This window comes from Oryctolagus cuniculus, chromosome 17 (genome assembly GCF_051225735.1).
Source record: "Oryctolagus cuniculus isolate XC-2025 breed Fujian yellow rabbit chromosome 17, ASM5122573v1, whole genome shotgun sequence".
Taxonomy (NCBI): Eukaryota; Metazoa; Chordata; class Mammalia; order Lagomorpha; family Leporidae; genus Oryctolagus; species Oryctolagus cuniculus.
The window spans coordinates 69,607,697-69,624,731 of record NC_142883.1 but is presented as its reverse complement, the minus strand read 5'-3'; the positions used below and the strand labels follow the sequence as shown (position 1 = coordinate 69,624,731).

General features: G+C 42.0%; 1 long non-coding RNA gene across 2 annotated transcripts in view; it reads right to left on the bottom strand.

The window, feature by feature from the left end:
* LOC138846303 (uncharacterized) overlaps positions 1-17,035 on the bottom strand; it is a 145,836-nt gene that overhangs the window by 23,997 nt on the left and 104,804 nt on the right. The window lies entirely within an intron of this gene.

Sequence of the window (17,035 nt, the reverse complement as noted above, 5' to 3'; positions counted from 1 at the left end):
TGTAGTGACTCAGTTCCTTAGCTCTCCCCTGTTGTTATGTAAATCCAGAGAGGTTGCCTGCTCTTTGTCTCTTGCAAACTCTTACAAACTCTTGCAAACTCTTGCAGGCCTTGCAGTCTTGCAGCCTTGCGGAGAAACCCCCCACCTTTTTTTCCTTCTCTCCTGGAGTCAGTCTGGTGCACTTTCCCACTCCCCTCTAGATTCTGACTGCTGTTTCCCCGCTAAAGTCTCAGGTTATTGAGCTCACCTCCCCTTCCAGCACCAATGTGTGGACTCGGAGCCCTGGGCGTCCCAACTCTCCTCGCTTGTGTCTGTGTGACATCCACTCCCCTTCCTGTACTGGCCCGCAGACCCTGCGGCTCATAGGGCTCGGCTTCCACGCGGTGGGCGACCTTGTTCTCTGGTGGGTGACCTTGTTCTCCCAGTAGGTCCTCCGAGTCACAGCCACTTGATCCAGAAGAGTTTCCTCTGCAATTTTTTTCCCGATCCTCCCTCTGAGGCTACCATAAATCCACTTTCACTAAACTAAATTTTCCCGGACTATTGGCACGCGCCCTCACTATTCTGCCATCTTGGCTCTGCCCCTGGGCCATCTTCTATTGCTTTCCCAGGCCATAGCAGAGAGCTGGATCTGAAGTATAGCATCTGGGATTTAAACCGACACCCATATGTGATACAGGCAGCAGCTTTACCTGCTAAGCCACAGTGCCAGTCCCCAAAATAACTTTCATTAGTGTAAATTTTACTGAACATAATTTATTTGAATAACAAAGTTTTACTGTTTTGTTATTGTTACGTTATCATTTAATAAAATTTTGGCAATGCTTTCATTAAACCAAGGATAACTTCTGGTTAATCTCTGCCACTTAATAGAGGTGGGTGCACTTGCCTATATATTTCCATGTTTAAACGCTTACTCCTCCATGGTGAAGTTGACATTTTCTCTATTTATGTATTCATGATTCTTTATTCATTCTATCACTCCTTTTTCTACAGTGCAATGTAGAAGGAAAGCCAAGAAATTTTCTTTTAAATACTTGCATTCATGTTTTCTTCCAGATTCAGGGCACCTCCAGATATTTCAAAGAAAATTAATACATCAGCTGCTAATTGTGTACTTTTTAAAACATATTTATTTTATACATTTGAAAGACAGAGTCACAGAGAGTGCTAGGAAAAGAGAGCGAGAGAGAGAAAGAGAGTCTTCCATGTGCTGGTTCATTCCCCAAAAGGCCACAATGGTCAGAGCTGAGCCAATCTACAGACAAGAGGCAGGAGATTCTTCTGCGTCTCCCACATAGTTGCATGGGTCCACACACTTAAGTCATCCTCCAGTACTTTCCCACTTGTATTATCAGGAGCAGGATTTGAGGTGGAGAAGCCAGGACTCAAACTGGCACTCATATGGGATGCTGGCTCTGAGGACTGGGGCTTTAACCCACTGTGCAATAGCACTGACCCCTGTAAGTGGTTTTTTTTTTAATTATTCTCAGGTTACTGTCAGTTTTCTTTTTAGATTTATAATAATTTATGAATGAAAATGGAAAATTAAAGATAAATTTTATTCTCAGGGAATATATAAAAATAAGATGAATGATGAATTTGTCATGACTATCAAGCATTGCATTAATCTAAGATAAGGTAATTTGGTATCATCTTTCTGTTGCCATAGCAAAATACATATTTGTTATATTTTCAAATGAGGCTTCAACGATAATGTTCTAAATTGGGAGTCACTATGTCCAATACAGTCTTTATTGTTATATAGGTGATGTATTGGCAGTGTTTCAGTACCACCCTGGAAATAAACACTGAACATTCTGCAATGGTAAGACTTAGCTAGTGCTAAAACACAAATCAGTTCCATTTATTTTTTAATTGTTAGAATAATGCAGTCCTTAATAATTTGGGGAACTGAATTTGATGCAGAGATAGCATAAGGGCTGTGTGAGGAAAAAATCTATTGCAGGTTATTTTATATGTTAAGATTTTATTTAAGAATTTATTTATTTATTTGAAAGTCAGAGTTACACAGAGAGAGAGGCAGAGAGAGAGAAAGAAAGAGGCAGAGGAGAGATCTTCATCCGCTGATTCACTCCCTGGTTGGCCACAATGCCCAGAGCTGTGCTGTTCCGAGCCAGGAGCCAGGAGCTTTTTCTGGGTCTCCCATGTGGGTTCAAGGGCCCAAGGTGTTGGGCCAGATCTGCTTTCCAAGGCATAGCAGAGAGCCTGATGAGAAGTGGAGCACCTGGGTCTAGAAACAGCGCCCATATGGGATGCCAGCATTTCAGGCCAGGGTGTTAACTTGCTGCACCACAGCGCCGGCCCAAAGATTTATTTATTTACTTATTTATTTGAAAGGCAAATAGAGATAGGGTGGGATGGGTAGTGAGAAAGTGATACCTTCCATCTACTGGTTCATTCACAAAATGATCACAGTAGTTTGCCAGGTGAAAGCCAGGAGCCTGGAACTCTATCTGGGTCTCCCATAACCTTGGAAGTGGAGCACCAAGGACTCAAATTGTCGGTCCACATGGGTTACCTGAATTGCAAGTGGACAGTGCAGGCTTTCCTGCTGCACCACAATGCTGGTGCCTACTGCAGGTTCTCAAACAAATCTCTCTGCATTTCCCTCAGTCACAAATGCAGATTATACTGCAGAATTTCTCAAGGTCTGTTCTTGAGTAAATAATTCATTTGATTTTACTTTAATTTGTTATAATGTTATTTCAGTTCTTTAAATGTTTATGAGTAGAATAATTACAGGAAAAGAAAGAGCTACTTTCTATTTTTTCTTGAACCTCTTCCTGTGGGGAGCAACTCAGACTATACTGTTACTGGAATTAAGAATTATTCTATGTATCTGCTCTCCCACAATATGGCGCTGGGAGAGGAGGAAACAGCTTCTACACAGCTGCCTCCAGTTCAACCAATAAACAGCAGGACCTGCTCCTGATTGGAGGAGAGCAGAGTACTCGGCATGTGGGTAGCAGAGTTGGGATTGGTGGAAGAGGACTATAAAGGAGGAGAGAGACAACATGCACCAGGAACATCTATCTGAAGGAACACCTGAGCAGCCCCCGAGAGAGCCGGCTGGCGGTGTGCCGCTCCCCCGCGGAAGTGGGGAAAGTGGCAGGGGGAACCGCCCTTCCACGGAGGTGGAAGGGTCGGTAGCCAACCTGGGAAGAACCAGCAGCAAACCCGGGGAGGGCCGAGCAGACCAAAGAACAGCGCAGGGTCCTGTGTCGTTCCTCCACGAAGAGGGGGAGCGACATAATGGTGCCGTGACTCGGATATGAAGCCTAGGCAGGATCCTGTGTCGCTCCTCCACGAAGACAGGGAGTGACATAATGGTTTCGTGACTCGGATAGGAAACTTAGGAGGGAAGAAACAGGAAGAAGTGGGAAAATACCAGAGAGAGAGACTAGCAAAGAGCCTAGGGAAAAGCCGGATGGAAAAGGTGCCGGAAGAAGCTATTGAAAGCCTAGGCATAGACTCGGATACGGACTTTGGGAAAGAAGCTGGGAGAAATCTCTAAGGTTGAAAGTGAAAGTGAAAGCTAGAACAGACTTGGATACGGACTGTGGGGAGAAGCCAGGAGAAATGAGGGAGGAATATTGTTGGAAGAAAAGTTAGGAAACATACCTGGTAGAGAAAAATATGTTAGGGAGGATGTAGCCATGGGGGCAGGCTGAGGCGGAGACGTAAGCTAGCTTGGGATTCGTCAAATCAGCCCGGGGAACAAGGGGTGAAAATCTGGAACCAGAGGCAGAGACGTGGGCCAGGTTGGAATCCGTCAGATTAGCCCAGGGAGCAAAAGACGGGAAGCCAAACCGAAAGGCGCAGTCGTGAGCTAGGTTGAATTCTCCAGGTTAGCCCGGGGAACTTAGACTGAATACCGGTGGCGGAAACATGAGCTAGGCTGTGTGATTTGCGGAAGCTGCTGCGCGCAGAGAGAGTGTGTGGGGCACAAGTGGGGAGAGCGCACACGGGGCGCAAGTAGATAGTTAACGTGGGGCTAGCGCAAAGGCCATGGTGCGGGCGCGAAGGGGCGTGGAGACTGCGGAGAGCGCGCGAAGCCGGGAAGTGGCTCAGAGCCGGGAAGCCACCGCGGGGCGAGGCGCTGAGAAGCAGCCTCGGGGCGGGCACTGGGAAGCCGCGGGGATAAGAGAAACAAGTTTAGAAGTAAAATGAGAGAAATAAGAATGCTGGCAGATAGAAATAAAATAGGAGAAATAGGAATGCCCGGAGATAGAGAAATAGAGAAAAATAAGGCCTCCCCACAACACAGCAATGAGAGCTTGGATTCGGTCTGCCTGAGTAGGCGATAAGCACCAGCAGGCAGCTCAACCAGAGTATGAGCTGCAGGTCACCGAAGATAGCCACAAATCAACATCAATAAGTCTCCCCACAATACGGCAATGAGAAGGCTTGGATTTGGTTTGCCTGATTGGTAGGGCTTGTAAGCACCTGCAGGCAGTTCTAGCAGAGCAGAGCATGCGCTACAGGGCACCGAACACAGGCACGCATCAGCGCCTAAAAACCTCATCACAACATGGCAAAGAGAGGACCTGGATTTGGTTTGCCTGATTGGTAGGGCTTGTAAGCACCTGTGGGCAACTCCAGCAAGCAGAGCAGAGTGTGCGCCGCGGGGCACCGAAGACAGGCGCATATCAACGCCAAAAATAAAAAGAAAGGGGGATCTGTGGGGAGCAACTTGGACTATACTGTTATTGGAATTAAGACTTATTCTATGCATCTGCTCTCCCACAATATGGCGCTGGGAGAGGAGGAAACAGCTTCTACACAGCTGCCTCCAGTTCAACCAATAAACAGCAGGACCTGCTCCTGATTGGAGGAGAGCAGTGTACTCGGCATGTGGGTAGCAGAGTTGGGATTGGTGGAAGAGGACTATAAAGGAGGAGAGAGACAACATGCACCAGGAACATCTATCTGAAGGAACACCTGAGCAGCCCCCGAGAGAGCCGGCTGGCGGTGTGCCGCTCCCCCGCGGAAGTGGGGAAAGTGGCAGGGGGAACCGCCCTTCCACAGAGGTGGAAGGGTCGGTAGCCAACCCAGGAAGAACCAGCAGCAAACCTGGGGAGGGCTGAGCAGACCAAAGAACAACGCAGGGTCCTGTGTCATTCCTCCACGAAGAGGGGGAGCGACATAATGGTGCCGTGACTCGGATATGAAGCCTAGGCAGGGTTTAGTGTCATTCCTCCATGAAGACGGTGAGCGACATCTTCCCTTATTTAAAAATATTTATGAGCTTGATAGAGAAAGAAGTTGATGGAGTGAGAGAAAGCTAGAGAGCTCCCATGCACCCATTTACTGCCTAAATAATCATATCAAGCAGGGGTGGGGCACAACTGAAGCCAAGAGTCAAGAATAAAATTTAGGCCTTCCTCTTGCTTGGCATCAACATTCCTTCCCCTGTTCTGCATTAGCTGAGAGCTGGAAACTGGAGCTGGCACTGAAATCCAACTTTGGAAATTTGATGTAGAGATAGAGTATCTGAGCTAGCATCATAAACACTAAGTTAAATGCTTACTGTCTCTTCTAAAACATTTTTTTCTCTGCCATAATTGCATTGACTGTGTATAGTGTTTTCCTGGAAATTCTTCTCTGTTCAATCCCTTCATAGCTTCCTGTTGGTTTCTTTTCTTTTTCCCTGAATACTTCTACATTCTTCTGAACATTGCTCATTCCAGAGTGAACGTTGTCTCCCTTTCAACCTACTGTGCAATGGCCATTGACATAGTCTGGCCTTTTGAGCTGAAACTCCTGTTTCCCTCCAACTTGGGCATTTTCCCCAGCCTTTATACCGTATGTTTGACCCCCTGTTGAATGCTTCTGTGTGGCTGTCCAAATGCTCAACAAATCTGAAATGAAATAGCATCCTTCCTTCTTCTTCCATACCCATGTAGAAGATATGCAACTGTCATTGTTATATGACAGAGTTGACATGATGACCAAGAGTGTTCTATCACAGGTGATGATAGCATTTGAAGAGCTGGCTGTGTACTTTACCTGGGAGGAATGGCAGAACATGAACCAAGCTCAGAAAATCCTGTACAGGGATGTGATGCTGGAGACCTACAGCAGCCTGTCCTCCATGGGTGAGTGACACTCATCACATGCCCAGTGGTAACATTTTCTCAGTATTTGACAAATAAGTGAGCAGTATTTATAAAGTTTAATGAAAGACGGGTATAGAATTTGTCCATGGAGAATCTGAATATCTACCATCTGAAAAGGAATTCAAATTGAAACATTGTAAATATAAGAGTGGGAGTAAGAGAGGGAAGAGATGTGCAGAGCCCTGGATGGGGGAAGAATGCCCACATCAGAGCCTTCCAGGTCAGTCTGCACATTTTGGGCAGGGAGGCCAAGGAAGAAGCAGTGTAGCAGATGTTGAGTGGTGCTCTTTCCATGAGTCTTACTTTCCCAAGTCTTACTTCAGACACAGTTATTCTACAGTATCTATGGAGATCAGTATCTCTGGTGAAGGCAAAGGAAATGAAGTTTCATGGGAAAATCAACAACTGATCAAAACCTCCAGAGTCACATATTATCACAGAGGATTGTTCATAGAAAGAAATGAAAGGAGGAAACCAGGGTTGACATCTTCACAATGAGATAGAAATAATTTTCATGAAATTGAGCAGATTGTGGTCTGCAGAAACGAATTCTTTAAATTGTTGTGAATGTATACCGAAGGTGGTACATTGGAACTTTCTGCAACTGTTGTAGTTCTCAGAAGCTGAGGATGTCAGGTTTCCTTAGAAATAAGGGGAAACTGTAATAGAGTGCAGATAAAACAGTTTTTCATTAGAAAAATCCCACAAATGCTGTTTCCCCGGGAAGACAGAAAATGAGACAACCACAGATGCAAATCTTGTCCCTTAAATGTGATCCTGCTTGGAATACAGATAATTTCACTCTTCTCCACTTGCAAGAAAATGATCCAGTAAAAGTTTCCCATCTTGATGGTTGAAATACCAGAGAAGTACAAAACAGACAATTTTATAAAAATGAACTGGAAAGAATAGGACAGGGAAAAATTGATTTCTAGGTAATAGCTGATTATTTTTACTAAACATATGTCCTTTTTTAAAAATCTTATATAGGTGTTTCATCTTTGTGAAAGGCAGAAAGTCAGTGAGAGGAGAAACAGTGAGCAAGAGATTTCCTATTAGCTACCTCCCCAGATACCTGCAGCAGTTAGGTCTGACTAATTTGAAGCCAAAAGCCTGGCATTCCAACTATTCTAATCTGATATATCACAGGGTCCCAAGCACAAGAACCATTATCTGCTGCCCCATAGTATACATTAGTAGAGAGCTGTATTTGAAGCAGAGTAGCCTGGGCTGAAACTGGCACTGTTTTTGGATGCAGACATTCCAAGCAGTGATTTGTATTCATTTTGTTAATTCTATCCCTCTTAAATACAAGTAACTTCATTCCTTTTACATGAGTATGTCAGGAGAAACAATTATATTTGATTTATTGACAACATTATTTTTTTCTCACTTCAGTTGCCATGAAAAGGGATGACCTGATTAGGAAAAACCAGAAAAGTCAGGACAAAAATCTGAATCAGGATGTTACAAAAAATAATAAGACATCAACTCCCAACATCCTTGAATTAAGAAAAACACTTCATTTGAGTTTAAACCATATTCCAAAACTGAGTATCAAAAAGAGAATCTATTCAGGAATGAAACCTGAAGAATACAATATATGTTACAATGTGCATCCCCACTGTGGGCCTGATCAACTACAAACTGAAGAAAAATTTGATGCTACTAAGTTACCTGGGAACGCTCTCCAGTTCTGTGAGGCTCTTAATCAACAGCACAAAATGCAGACTGTGCAACAGGCTTTTGAACCAACTGGACAAGGGAATGTCTTCAAAAGGAAAATATATATTTTGTAAATCTGAGAGGCATTTTATGGTAGAAAGTATTACATCAACTCCACTATTGGCAAGACAACTCAAATAGAACAAGATTTCCATAAAAATTCTAACCTCAGTATGCATCAACAAAGTCCCAGAAAAGAGAAAGTTTATGAATATACTAGTTCTTTGGAACCTGTCATTGACCAATCACATCTTAAAATTAATCATAGACCGCTTATAGGGAAGAAACCCTATGCATGTAAGCCTTGGGGAAAATCATTCAGTTATAAATCCTGCCATACCATCCATCATGGTACTGATGTTGTGGAAAACCCTCATGTGTTTAATGAACATGGAGAAGCCACTTACCAGAAGTTACATTTGATTAAACATCAGAGAATTCACACAGGGGAGAAACCTTATGAATGCAATGAATGTGGAAAAACCTTTGGTTATAAAACAAACCTCATAAGTCATCAGAGAATTCACACAGGGAATAAACCTTATGAATGCAATGAGTGTGGAAAAGCCTTTGGCCAGAAGTCAAACCTTATAAGTCATCAGAGAATTCACACAGGGGAGAAACCTTATGAATGTAATGAGTGTGGAAAATCCTTTAGGTGGAAGTCAGATCTCATCCTACATCAGAGAATTCACACAGGGAATAAACCTTATGAATGCAATGACTGCAGGAAAACCTTTGTCAAGAAGGCACACCTCATAAACCATCAGAGAATTCACATAGGGGAGAAACCCTATGAATGTAATGACTGTGGAAAAGCCTTTGGCCAGAAGTCAAACCTCATAAGTCATCAGAGAATTCACACAAGGGACAAACCTTCTGAATTCAATGACCATGGTAAAGCCTTTGGCCAAAAGTCAAGCCTTGTAAATCATTAGAGAAGCCACACGGGAGAAACCTTATGAATGTAATGACTATGGAAAAGCCTTTATGTGCAGTTCAGAACACAGTAAACAGAGAAGTCACAGGAGAGAAACCTTATGATGGCAATGACTGTGCAAAAGCCTTTGGTCATATGTCAAACATCAGAAAGCATCAGAGAATTCACAAGGGGAGAAATGTCATGAATAATGATGGTAGAAAGCCTTTTGATATCATTCACAACTAAAAACATCTAGAATTCATACAGGGAATTTTGCACACAATTGCCTTTTTATGCAAGTTTCATTTTATCAAATATCAGAATTCATCCAGGGAGAACAATAAGATTATAATAAGTGTGGATATGCCTTTGGTGCCAATCATACCTCATCAATCATAACAATTCACATGGGAAAAAATCTTACGAATGTAATGATTCACAAAGCCTTTTACCATAATTTAGCCCTCATTGCACATTATCAAATTTGTACAGGGAAAAAAGCCTTTGAAAGTAATCATGTGGAAAATCCTTTGCTTAGATGTCATACCCTATAAGACATCAGAGAATTCACATGGGGGAGAAATCTTATGAATGTAATGAGTGTTGGAAAGCTTTGCCAAAATCTCAGGTACAACATTAGAGAATTCACAAAGTGGAGATCTCATGAATGAAATAAATGTGGGAAAGCTTTTTGTCATAGGTCATACCTCATAATCCATCATGGAATTTGAACAGAAGAGAGACTGAGAATATAATGAGGGGTCAGTGCCGTGGCTCCCTTTGTCAATCCTCTGCCTGTGGTTCCGGCATCCCATATGGGTGCCGGGTTCTAGTCCAGGTTGCTCCTCCTCCAGTCTAGCTCTCTGCTGTGGCCCAGGAGGGCAGTGGAGGATGGCCCAAGTGTTTGGGCCCCTGCACCCGCATGGGAGACCAGGAGGAAGCACCTGGCTCCTGGCTTCGGATTGGCATAGTTCCAGCCATAGCAGCCAATAGAAGAAAGACCCTTGTCTCTGTCTCTTTCTAACTCTGTCTAAAAAATAAATAAACAAAATAATGCATGTCAAAGAGTTTTCTCTCAAATAATGTAAGTATGACAAATCTTATGCTGGGAATCACATCTTATCCAACAGGGACTCATGTCACGGAAAAAGCTTATAAATATTAATAGTGCAAAAAAGTCATTTGTCACAAATCTGTCATACATCAGAGAATTCAGATGGGTTTTTTTATCCTTTTTTAATAAATAAATTTCCAAAATACAACTTTTTGATTATAGTGGCTTTTCCCCCCATAAGCTCCCTTCCATGCTCAGCTATCCCATCCCCCCCTCCCTCTCCCATCCCATTCACATCAAGGTTCATTTTCAATTATCTTTATATATAGAAGATCAATTTAGTATATACTAAGTAAAGATTTCAACAGTTTGCACAAACACACAGAAACACAGTATAAAGTACTGTTTGAGTACTAGTTATGCTGTTAATTCACATAGTACAACACATTAAGGATGGAGATCCTACATGGGGAGTTAGTGCACAATGACTCCTGTTGATTTAACAATTGACACTCTTATTTATGACGTCAGTAATCACCTGAGGCTCTTGTCATGAGCTACCATGGCTATTGAAGCCTCTTGAGTTTGCCAACTCTGATCTTTTTTAGACATGGCCATAGTCAATGTGTAAGTTCTCTCCTCCCTTCACAGTAAGATACCTCCTTCTTTGATGGCTCATACTTTCTGCTGGGATCTCACTCACAGAGATCTTTCATTTAGGTCACTTTATTTTTGGCACAGTGTATTGGCTCTGCATGCCTGAAATCCTCTCATCGGCTTTTTTGCCAGATCTGAATACCTTAAGGATTGATTCTGAGGCCAGAGTGCTGTTTAGCAAGACACCTGCCATTCTATGAGTCTGCTGTGTATCCTGCTTCCCATGTTGTATGGTTCCCTGCTTTTAAATTCTACCAGCGTTACCAGACAGTAGTCTTTCTTATGTGATCCCTTTGACTCTTAATCCTTTCATTATGATCAATTATGAACTGAAACTGATCACTTGGACTAGTGAGATGGCATTGGTACATGCCACCTTGCTGGGATTGATTTGGAATCCCCTGGCATGTTTCTAAATCTACCATTAGGGGTAAGTACAGTTGAACATGTTCCAAAGTGTACATCTCCTCCCTCTGTTATTCCCACTCTTATATTTAACAGAGATCACTTTTCATTTAAATCTCAACACTTAATAATGACTGTGTATTAATTACAGAGTTCAACCAATAGTATTAATAGAACAAAAAAAATACTAAAAGGGATAAAGTATTAAGTTGAAACATCTCTGTATACCAGGGATAAATTCCACTTGGTCTGGATGGATGATCTTTCTGATGTGTTGTTGTATTCTATTGGTGAGAATTTTATTGAGGATTTTTGCATCTATGTTCATCAGGGATATTGGTCTGTAATTCTCTTTCAAAGCTTCATCTTTTTCCGGCTTAGGAATAAAGGTGATGCTGGCTTCATAGAAAGAGTTTGGGAGGATTTCATCTTTTTTGATTGTTCTGAATAGTTTGAGAAGAATTGGAGTTAGTTCTTCTTTAAATGTCTGGTAGAATTCAGCAATGAATCCATCTGGTCCTGGGCTTTTCTTTGTTGGGAGGGCCTTTATTACTGTTTCAATTTCTGTCTCAGTTATGAGTCTGTTTAGGTTTTCTATGTCTTCCTGGTTCAATTTAGGTAGGTTGCATGTGTCCAGGAATCTATCCATTTCTGATAGGCTTCCCTGTTTGCTGGCATATAGGTCCTAGTAGTAATTTCTGATGATTCTTTTTATTTCTCTGGTGTCTGTGGTTACATTTTCTTTTTCATCTCTGATTTTATTTATTTGGTCTTTTCTTTTTTTAGTTAGTTGTGCCAATGTGGTGTCAATTTTGTTTATTTTTTCAAAAAACCAGCTCTTCACTTGGCTGATTTTTTGTAATTTTTTTGATTCAATCCTGTTGATTTCTTCTTTTATTTTAATTATTTCTCTTCTCCTACTAGATTTGGGTCTGGTTTGCTGCAGATTTTCTAGATCCTTGAGATGCAGTGAAAGCTCATCTATTTGGTGCCTTTCCAATTTCTTGATGTAGGCACCTATTGATATAAACTTTCCTCTTAACACTGCTTTTGCTGTATCCCATAAGTTTTGGTATGTTGTGCTGTTATCCTCATTTACTTCCAGAAACTTTTTGATTTCTCTTTTAATTTCTTCTGTGACCCATTGTTCATTCAGGAGCATGTTGTTCAATCTCCATGCATTTGCATATGCTTTAGGGATTCCTGAGTTGCTAATTTCCAACTTCATTCCTTTATAGTCTGAGAAGCTGCATGGTATGATTCTAATTCTTTTAAATTTGCTGAGACTTGCTTTATGGCCTAGTATGTGGTCAATCCTAGAGAAGGTTCCATGTACTGCTGAGAGGAATGTAAATGCTTTCTGTGTAGGATGAAAAGTTCTGTAGATATGTTAGATCCATTTGGGCTATAGTGTCATTTAAATCTACTGTCTCCTTGTTGATCTTCTGTCTTGTTGATCTGTCTATTTCTGAGAGTGGGGTATTGAAGTCCCCCAGTATTATTGTATTGGAGTCTAAGTCTCCCTTTAAGTCCCTCAACAAATCTTTTAAATAAACCGGTGCCCTGTAATTAGGTGCATATACATTGATAATCGTTATATCTTCCTGTTGAATTGATCCCTTAATCATTATATAGTATCCCTCTTTGTCTCTCCTAACAGTTTTTGTGGTAATATTTATGGCTACGCCCGCTCTTTTTTCATTTCTGTTAGCACGGTATATCTTCTTCCAGCCTTTCACTTTCAGTCTGTATGGATCTTTGTTGGAAAGATGTGTTTCTTGTAAGCAGCAAATAGATAGGTTTTGTTCCTTAAGCCAGTCAGCCAATCGGTGTCTTTTAACTGATGAGTTAAGTCCATTCACGTTTAATGTGACTATTGATACATAGTGACTTTGCCCTGCCATTTGCCAAAGATAAGTTCTAATATATGCTTTGAGCTTCCCATGCTCTTTTACTGGTAGGTCTTCTTCCTTTCCCTTCTTTCATATTGATGACCGTGTTTCTGTGTCTCTGTGTGTAACACATCTTTAAGCATCTTTTGCAGAGCTGGACGAGTGGCGACAAATTCTTTCAATTTCTGTTTGTTGTGAATGGTCTTTATTTCACCTTCATTCACAAATGAGAGCTTAGCAGGATATAATATTCTGGGATGGCATTTTTTCTCTCTTAGAACCTGTGCTATGTCTCACCATTCCCTCCTAGCTTGTAGGGTTTCTGATGAGAAGTCAGCTGTGATTCTGATTGGAGATCCTCTGAGAGTAATCTGACGTTTCTCTCTTGCACATTTTAGGATCTTTTCTTTATGTTTCACTGTGGTGAGTTTAATTACCAGGTGTCGTGGTGAGGATCTCTTTTGGTCATGTTTACTGGGGGTTCTATGAGCTTCCTGTACTAGGATGTCTCTGTCCTTCTCCAAACTCAGAAAGTTCTCTGCTAGTATCTCACTAAAAAGGCCTTCTAATCCTTTCTCCCTCTCCATGCCTTCAGGAACTCCTAGAACCCGAATGTTGGGTCTTTTAATAGTATCCTGAGGATTCCCAACAATATTTTTTAGAGTTCTAATTTCCTCTTCTTTTCTTTGGTTTGATTGTATATTTTCCTGTGCTCTGTCTTCTAAGTCTGATATTCTCTCTTCTGCTTCACCCATTCTGTTTTTAAGGCTCTCTAATGTGTTTGTCATTTGATCTATTGAATTTTTCATTTCATTATGATTTCTCGTCACTATCACAGTTTCATTTTCTACTAGTTGTTTCATTTAATTTTGATTCCTCCTTAATATTTCCTTTTCATGAGAGAGATTTTCTATCTTGTCCATTAAGGATTTCTGTAGTTCGAGAATTTGTTTTTGAGAACTTCTTAATGTTCTTATCAATTTTTTGAGATCTGCTTCTTGCATTTCTTCTATGTCATCATCTTCATAATCTTGAATTGGGGTGTCTATTTCATTTGGGGGCGTCATAGTGTCTTCCTTGTTCTTGTTACCTCAGCCTTTGTGTTTGTTTGGCATATTAGAGATATTATTTGTTTTTTTCTCGTTATACTGTGACTCTTTATTAAGAGGACTGTCTGCTTTTGATGGATCCTTAGAGGCTGTGATGGGTGTGGCCAGAGAGCTCTGTTTCTACAGGGTTTAGGGTGTGCCAAAGGTGATTCACCCTGATTGTTCTCTTGCTCGCTCTCGCTCGCTCTTTTTTTTTTTTTTTTTTTGAATCGGGAAGTAATTCCACACAGCTGAGTGGAATTGAGAGTAGTTGATGTATGAAATCTGGCCCCTGTGGGTATTCATTTGCTTACAAGAGTCAGGTTTTCCTGCTTGGCTAATGAGGGGCACCTGCTTTACCTATGCAAAATGGCGTGCACCGCTTTACTTATGTAAAATGGCACCTGCCCTTTGTCTTGCTAGGCTTTGTAAGGTGAGTGGAGAGAGAGGTTAAATGCCCATGCCGGTTCCCCTTATTTATTCAATTATTTTCTCTCCTCCAGCCAGCCTGGTGAACTTTCCCCAATGGGGTTTCAGGCCTTATTCTCTGAAGGCTCTTTCTGCCTTTCCCTGCCTATGTCTCAGGTTACCAAGAGGTTTTGGTCTCACCCCCCTTCCAGCGCTGGTGCACAGACTCTGCAGCTCCGGCGGGTCTGGCGGGTCTGGCGGGTCCAGTGGCTCCCGTGGCTCAGCTTCCACTCAGTGGGTGACCGGCCTTTGGTATTCTTGACCCTGATTCCAGAGCAGCCTCTGCAAAGGGGCCCAGCCCACCCAACAGCCCTATCCATAAACACTGAACAAGCTCTCTCTGTTCAGCAGTGCTGATAGTCAGGATTAATAATATTTTAAAGATTTATTTATTATTTTAAAGTCAAGTTATAAGAGATAGAAGGAGAGGCAGAGAGAGAGGTCTTCCATCCGCTGGTTCACTCCTCAATTGGCTGCAATGGCCGGAGCTGTGCTGACCTGAAGCCAGAAGCCAGGAGCTTTCTCTCAGTCTCCTATGCAGCTGCAGGGGCTCAGGGGCTTGGGCCATCATCTACTGCTTTCCCAGGTCAAAACAGAGAGCTGGATTGGAAGTGGAGCAGCCAAGTCTCAAACTGGCACCCATACAGGATGCTAGCACTGCAGGCACTGGCTTTGCCCATTATGCCACAGTGCCAGCCCCTAGGATTAATAATAAATGTTCTATCCTCCTCAAGAAAATATGAAAAATGTATATGATAACATATACTAAATTTCTTCACTAATAATATTCTAAATAAAATTTACTTATCATTTTCTGAACAAGCATAGACATCTAACAACTAAATCTTTCAAGAGTTTGTAAATTCAAGTAGAAATGAATAAATGTATACACTAATGTCAGATGACTTCTTCCTGCTTTGGTTACTAATGAATGACCAAGCTTGTTGCTGTAAATAAATGGTCACTAGGATGTTTCTCAAACATATGTGTGGCTCAAGATTAGACTTCTTCCACTTTGTGGTCTCACCTGTCAACCATAGCAACTATTTTTGATCATAGGCTTTTCAGTGACATGTAACTCTGCACAAAAGAGTCATCATCCTTATTGAGATGTAGAGACATGTGACATATTTGACTGCAATGTGCTTCTCTTTTTTTGGTTGTTTTCTTTTCCTAATCTCTTTAACATGCATCTGTGCTTTGGCAATTCTGAAAACATTGAGATCAACTCAATCATTAGAGAGGCATAGATCATTAGTTCCTCAAGTCTTTAAAGTTCTAATATGAAGATTAGCTGGACACCTGCTCTTGACCTAACTTATTTAACCAATAAAAATGCTTTCAAAGAAAGTTTATAAAACAATAATGAATTGCCATTATTTTCAAGTCTAACTGAATTTTAAAAAGAAACATTGAAAGTGAACAGTTGGAATCCCTACCCAGGCTATCTCTGATGTTAATACGTGATGAGCCCACACCATCTACCACTTTAGCTACTTACAGTCAAACAGACATCATCTTTCCCATTGTACTTATAGGCCAGGGCAATCCCAGCTCCCAGGGGCACCTGAGCACCCATGATGCCATTGCCCCTATAGAAGTTATTGGCATACATATGTATTGATCCTCCTTTCCCCTTAGCACAGCCTCCTCTTCACCCCATAAGCTCTGTGAGAATTTCACAGACAGAAAGGCCCTGAGTGAAGGTAAAGCCATGAGCCTGAAAGGCCATGATGAGGTGGTTGCTGGGATTTATTCCAGCCTCCAGGCCCACACAGCAAGCTTCCTGACCATCACACAAGTGACAGAAACCACGGATAACCTTCTGCTTATATAGCCGATCTGCCTTTAACTCCATTTGGCGCACAGTCTGCATCATCCTGTAATATTGGAGCCCATCCTCTCTGGTGAGTACTGTCATGAAAGGAGAGCCCTATCCCAGCTGGTGAAGGTCACATTTCTTAATCTTGAATGTAGCATCATTTGCAAAGTTGCAGGATGCCATCAGCACTCTCCTTGCCGGCTTCTGGGCAGTGCCAGATAATATGTGGGAGACAGTGGCCAGCATCTTCCTCAGGGAGTGCATGAAGCAGTAGCCATGGCAACTCCCAAACCACCCAAGGGGAACTGCTCAGCCGTCCTGAAGTCTTCTTCAGGTGCCCCAGCTGTAACTGCTTTTATAAGGAAGTTGTTATAATCACCTCCTCTCCATGGTATTCTCTGCACAAGAAAAGAGAAGCAACCGGAACAGGCCAGAAACCAACTGTTAATTTATACCTCATATTTATTTATGGACCTTTAACTTACAGGACTAATAATACAGAAAATTTGAGATATATTACTGTGTTAATGATTTTTATTCAGAAAAGGAAATAAAACTCCATGATTCTCCATTTTAGGTTTCAAAAGAAAATCTAGATTGGCAGACCAACAGAGATCTTCCATCTGCTGATTCACTCCCCAAATGCCTACAATAGCTGGAGCTGGGCTAAGCTGAAGTCAGGAGCTGGTAGCTCAATTTGGGTCTCCCACATGGGTGGCAGGAACCCACATACTTAAACCATCACTGCCATCTCTGGGATACACATTAACAAAAAGCTGGAATCAGAAGCAGAGTTGGGACCTGAACCTGGGCATTCCAAGCGACATCTTAATCACTATTCCAAACTGTCTTCCCCAGA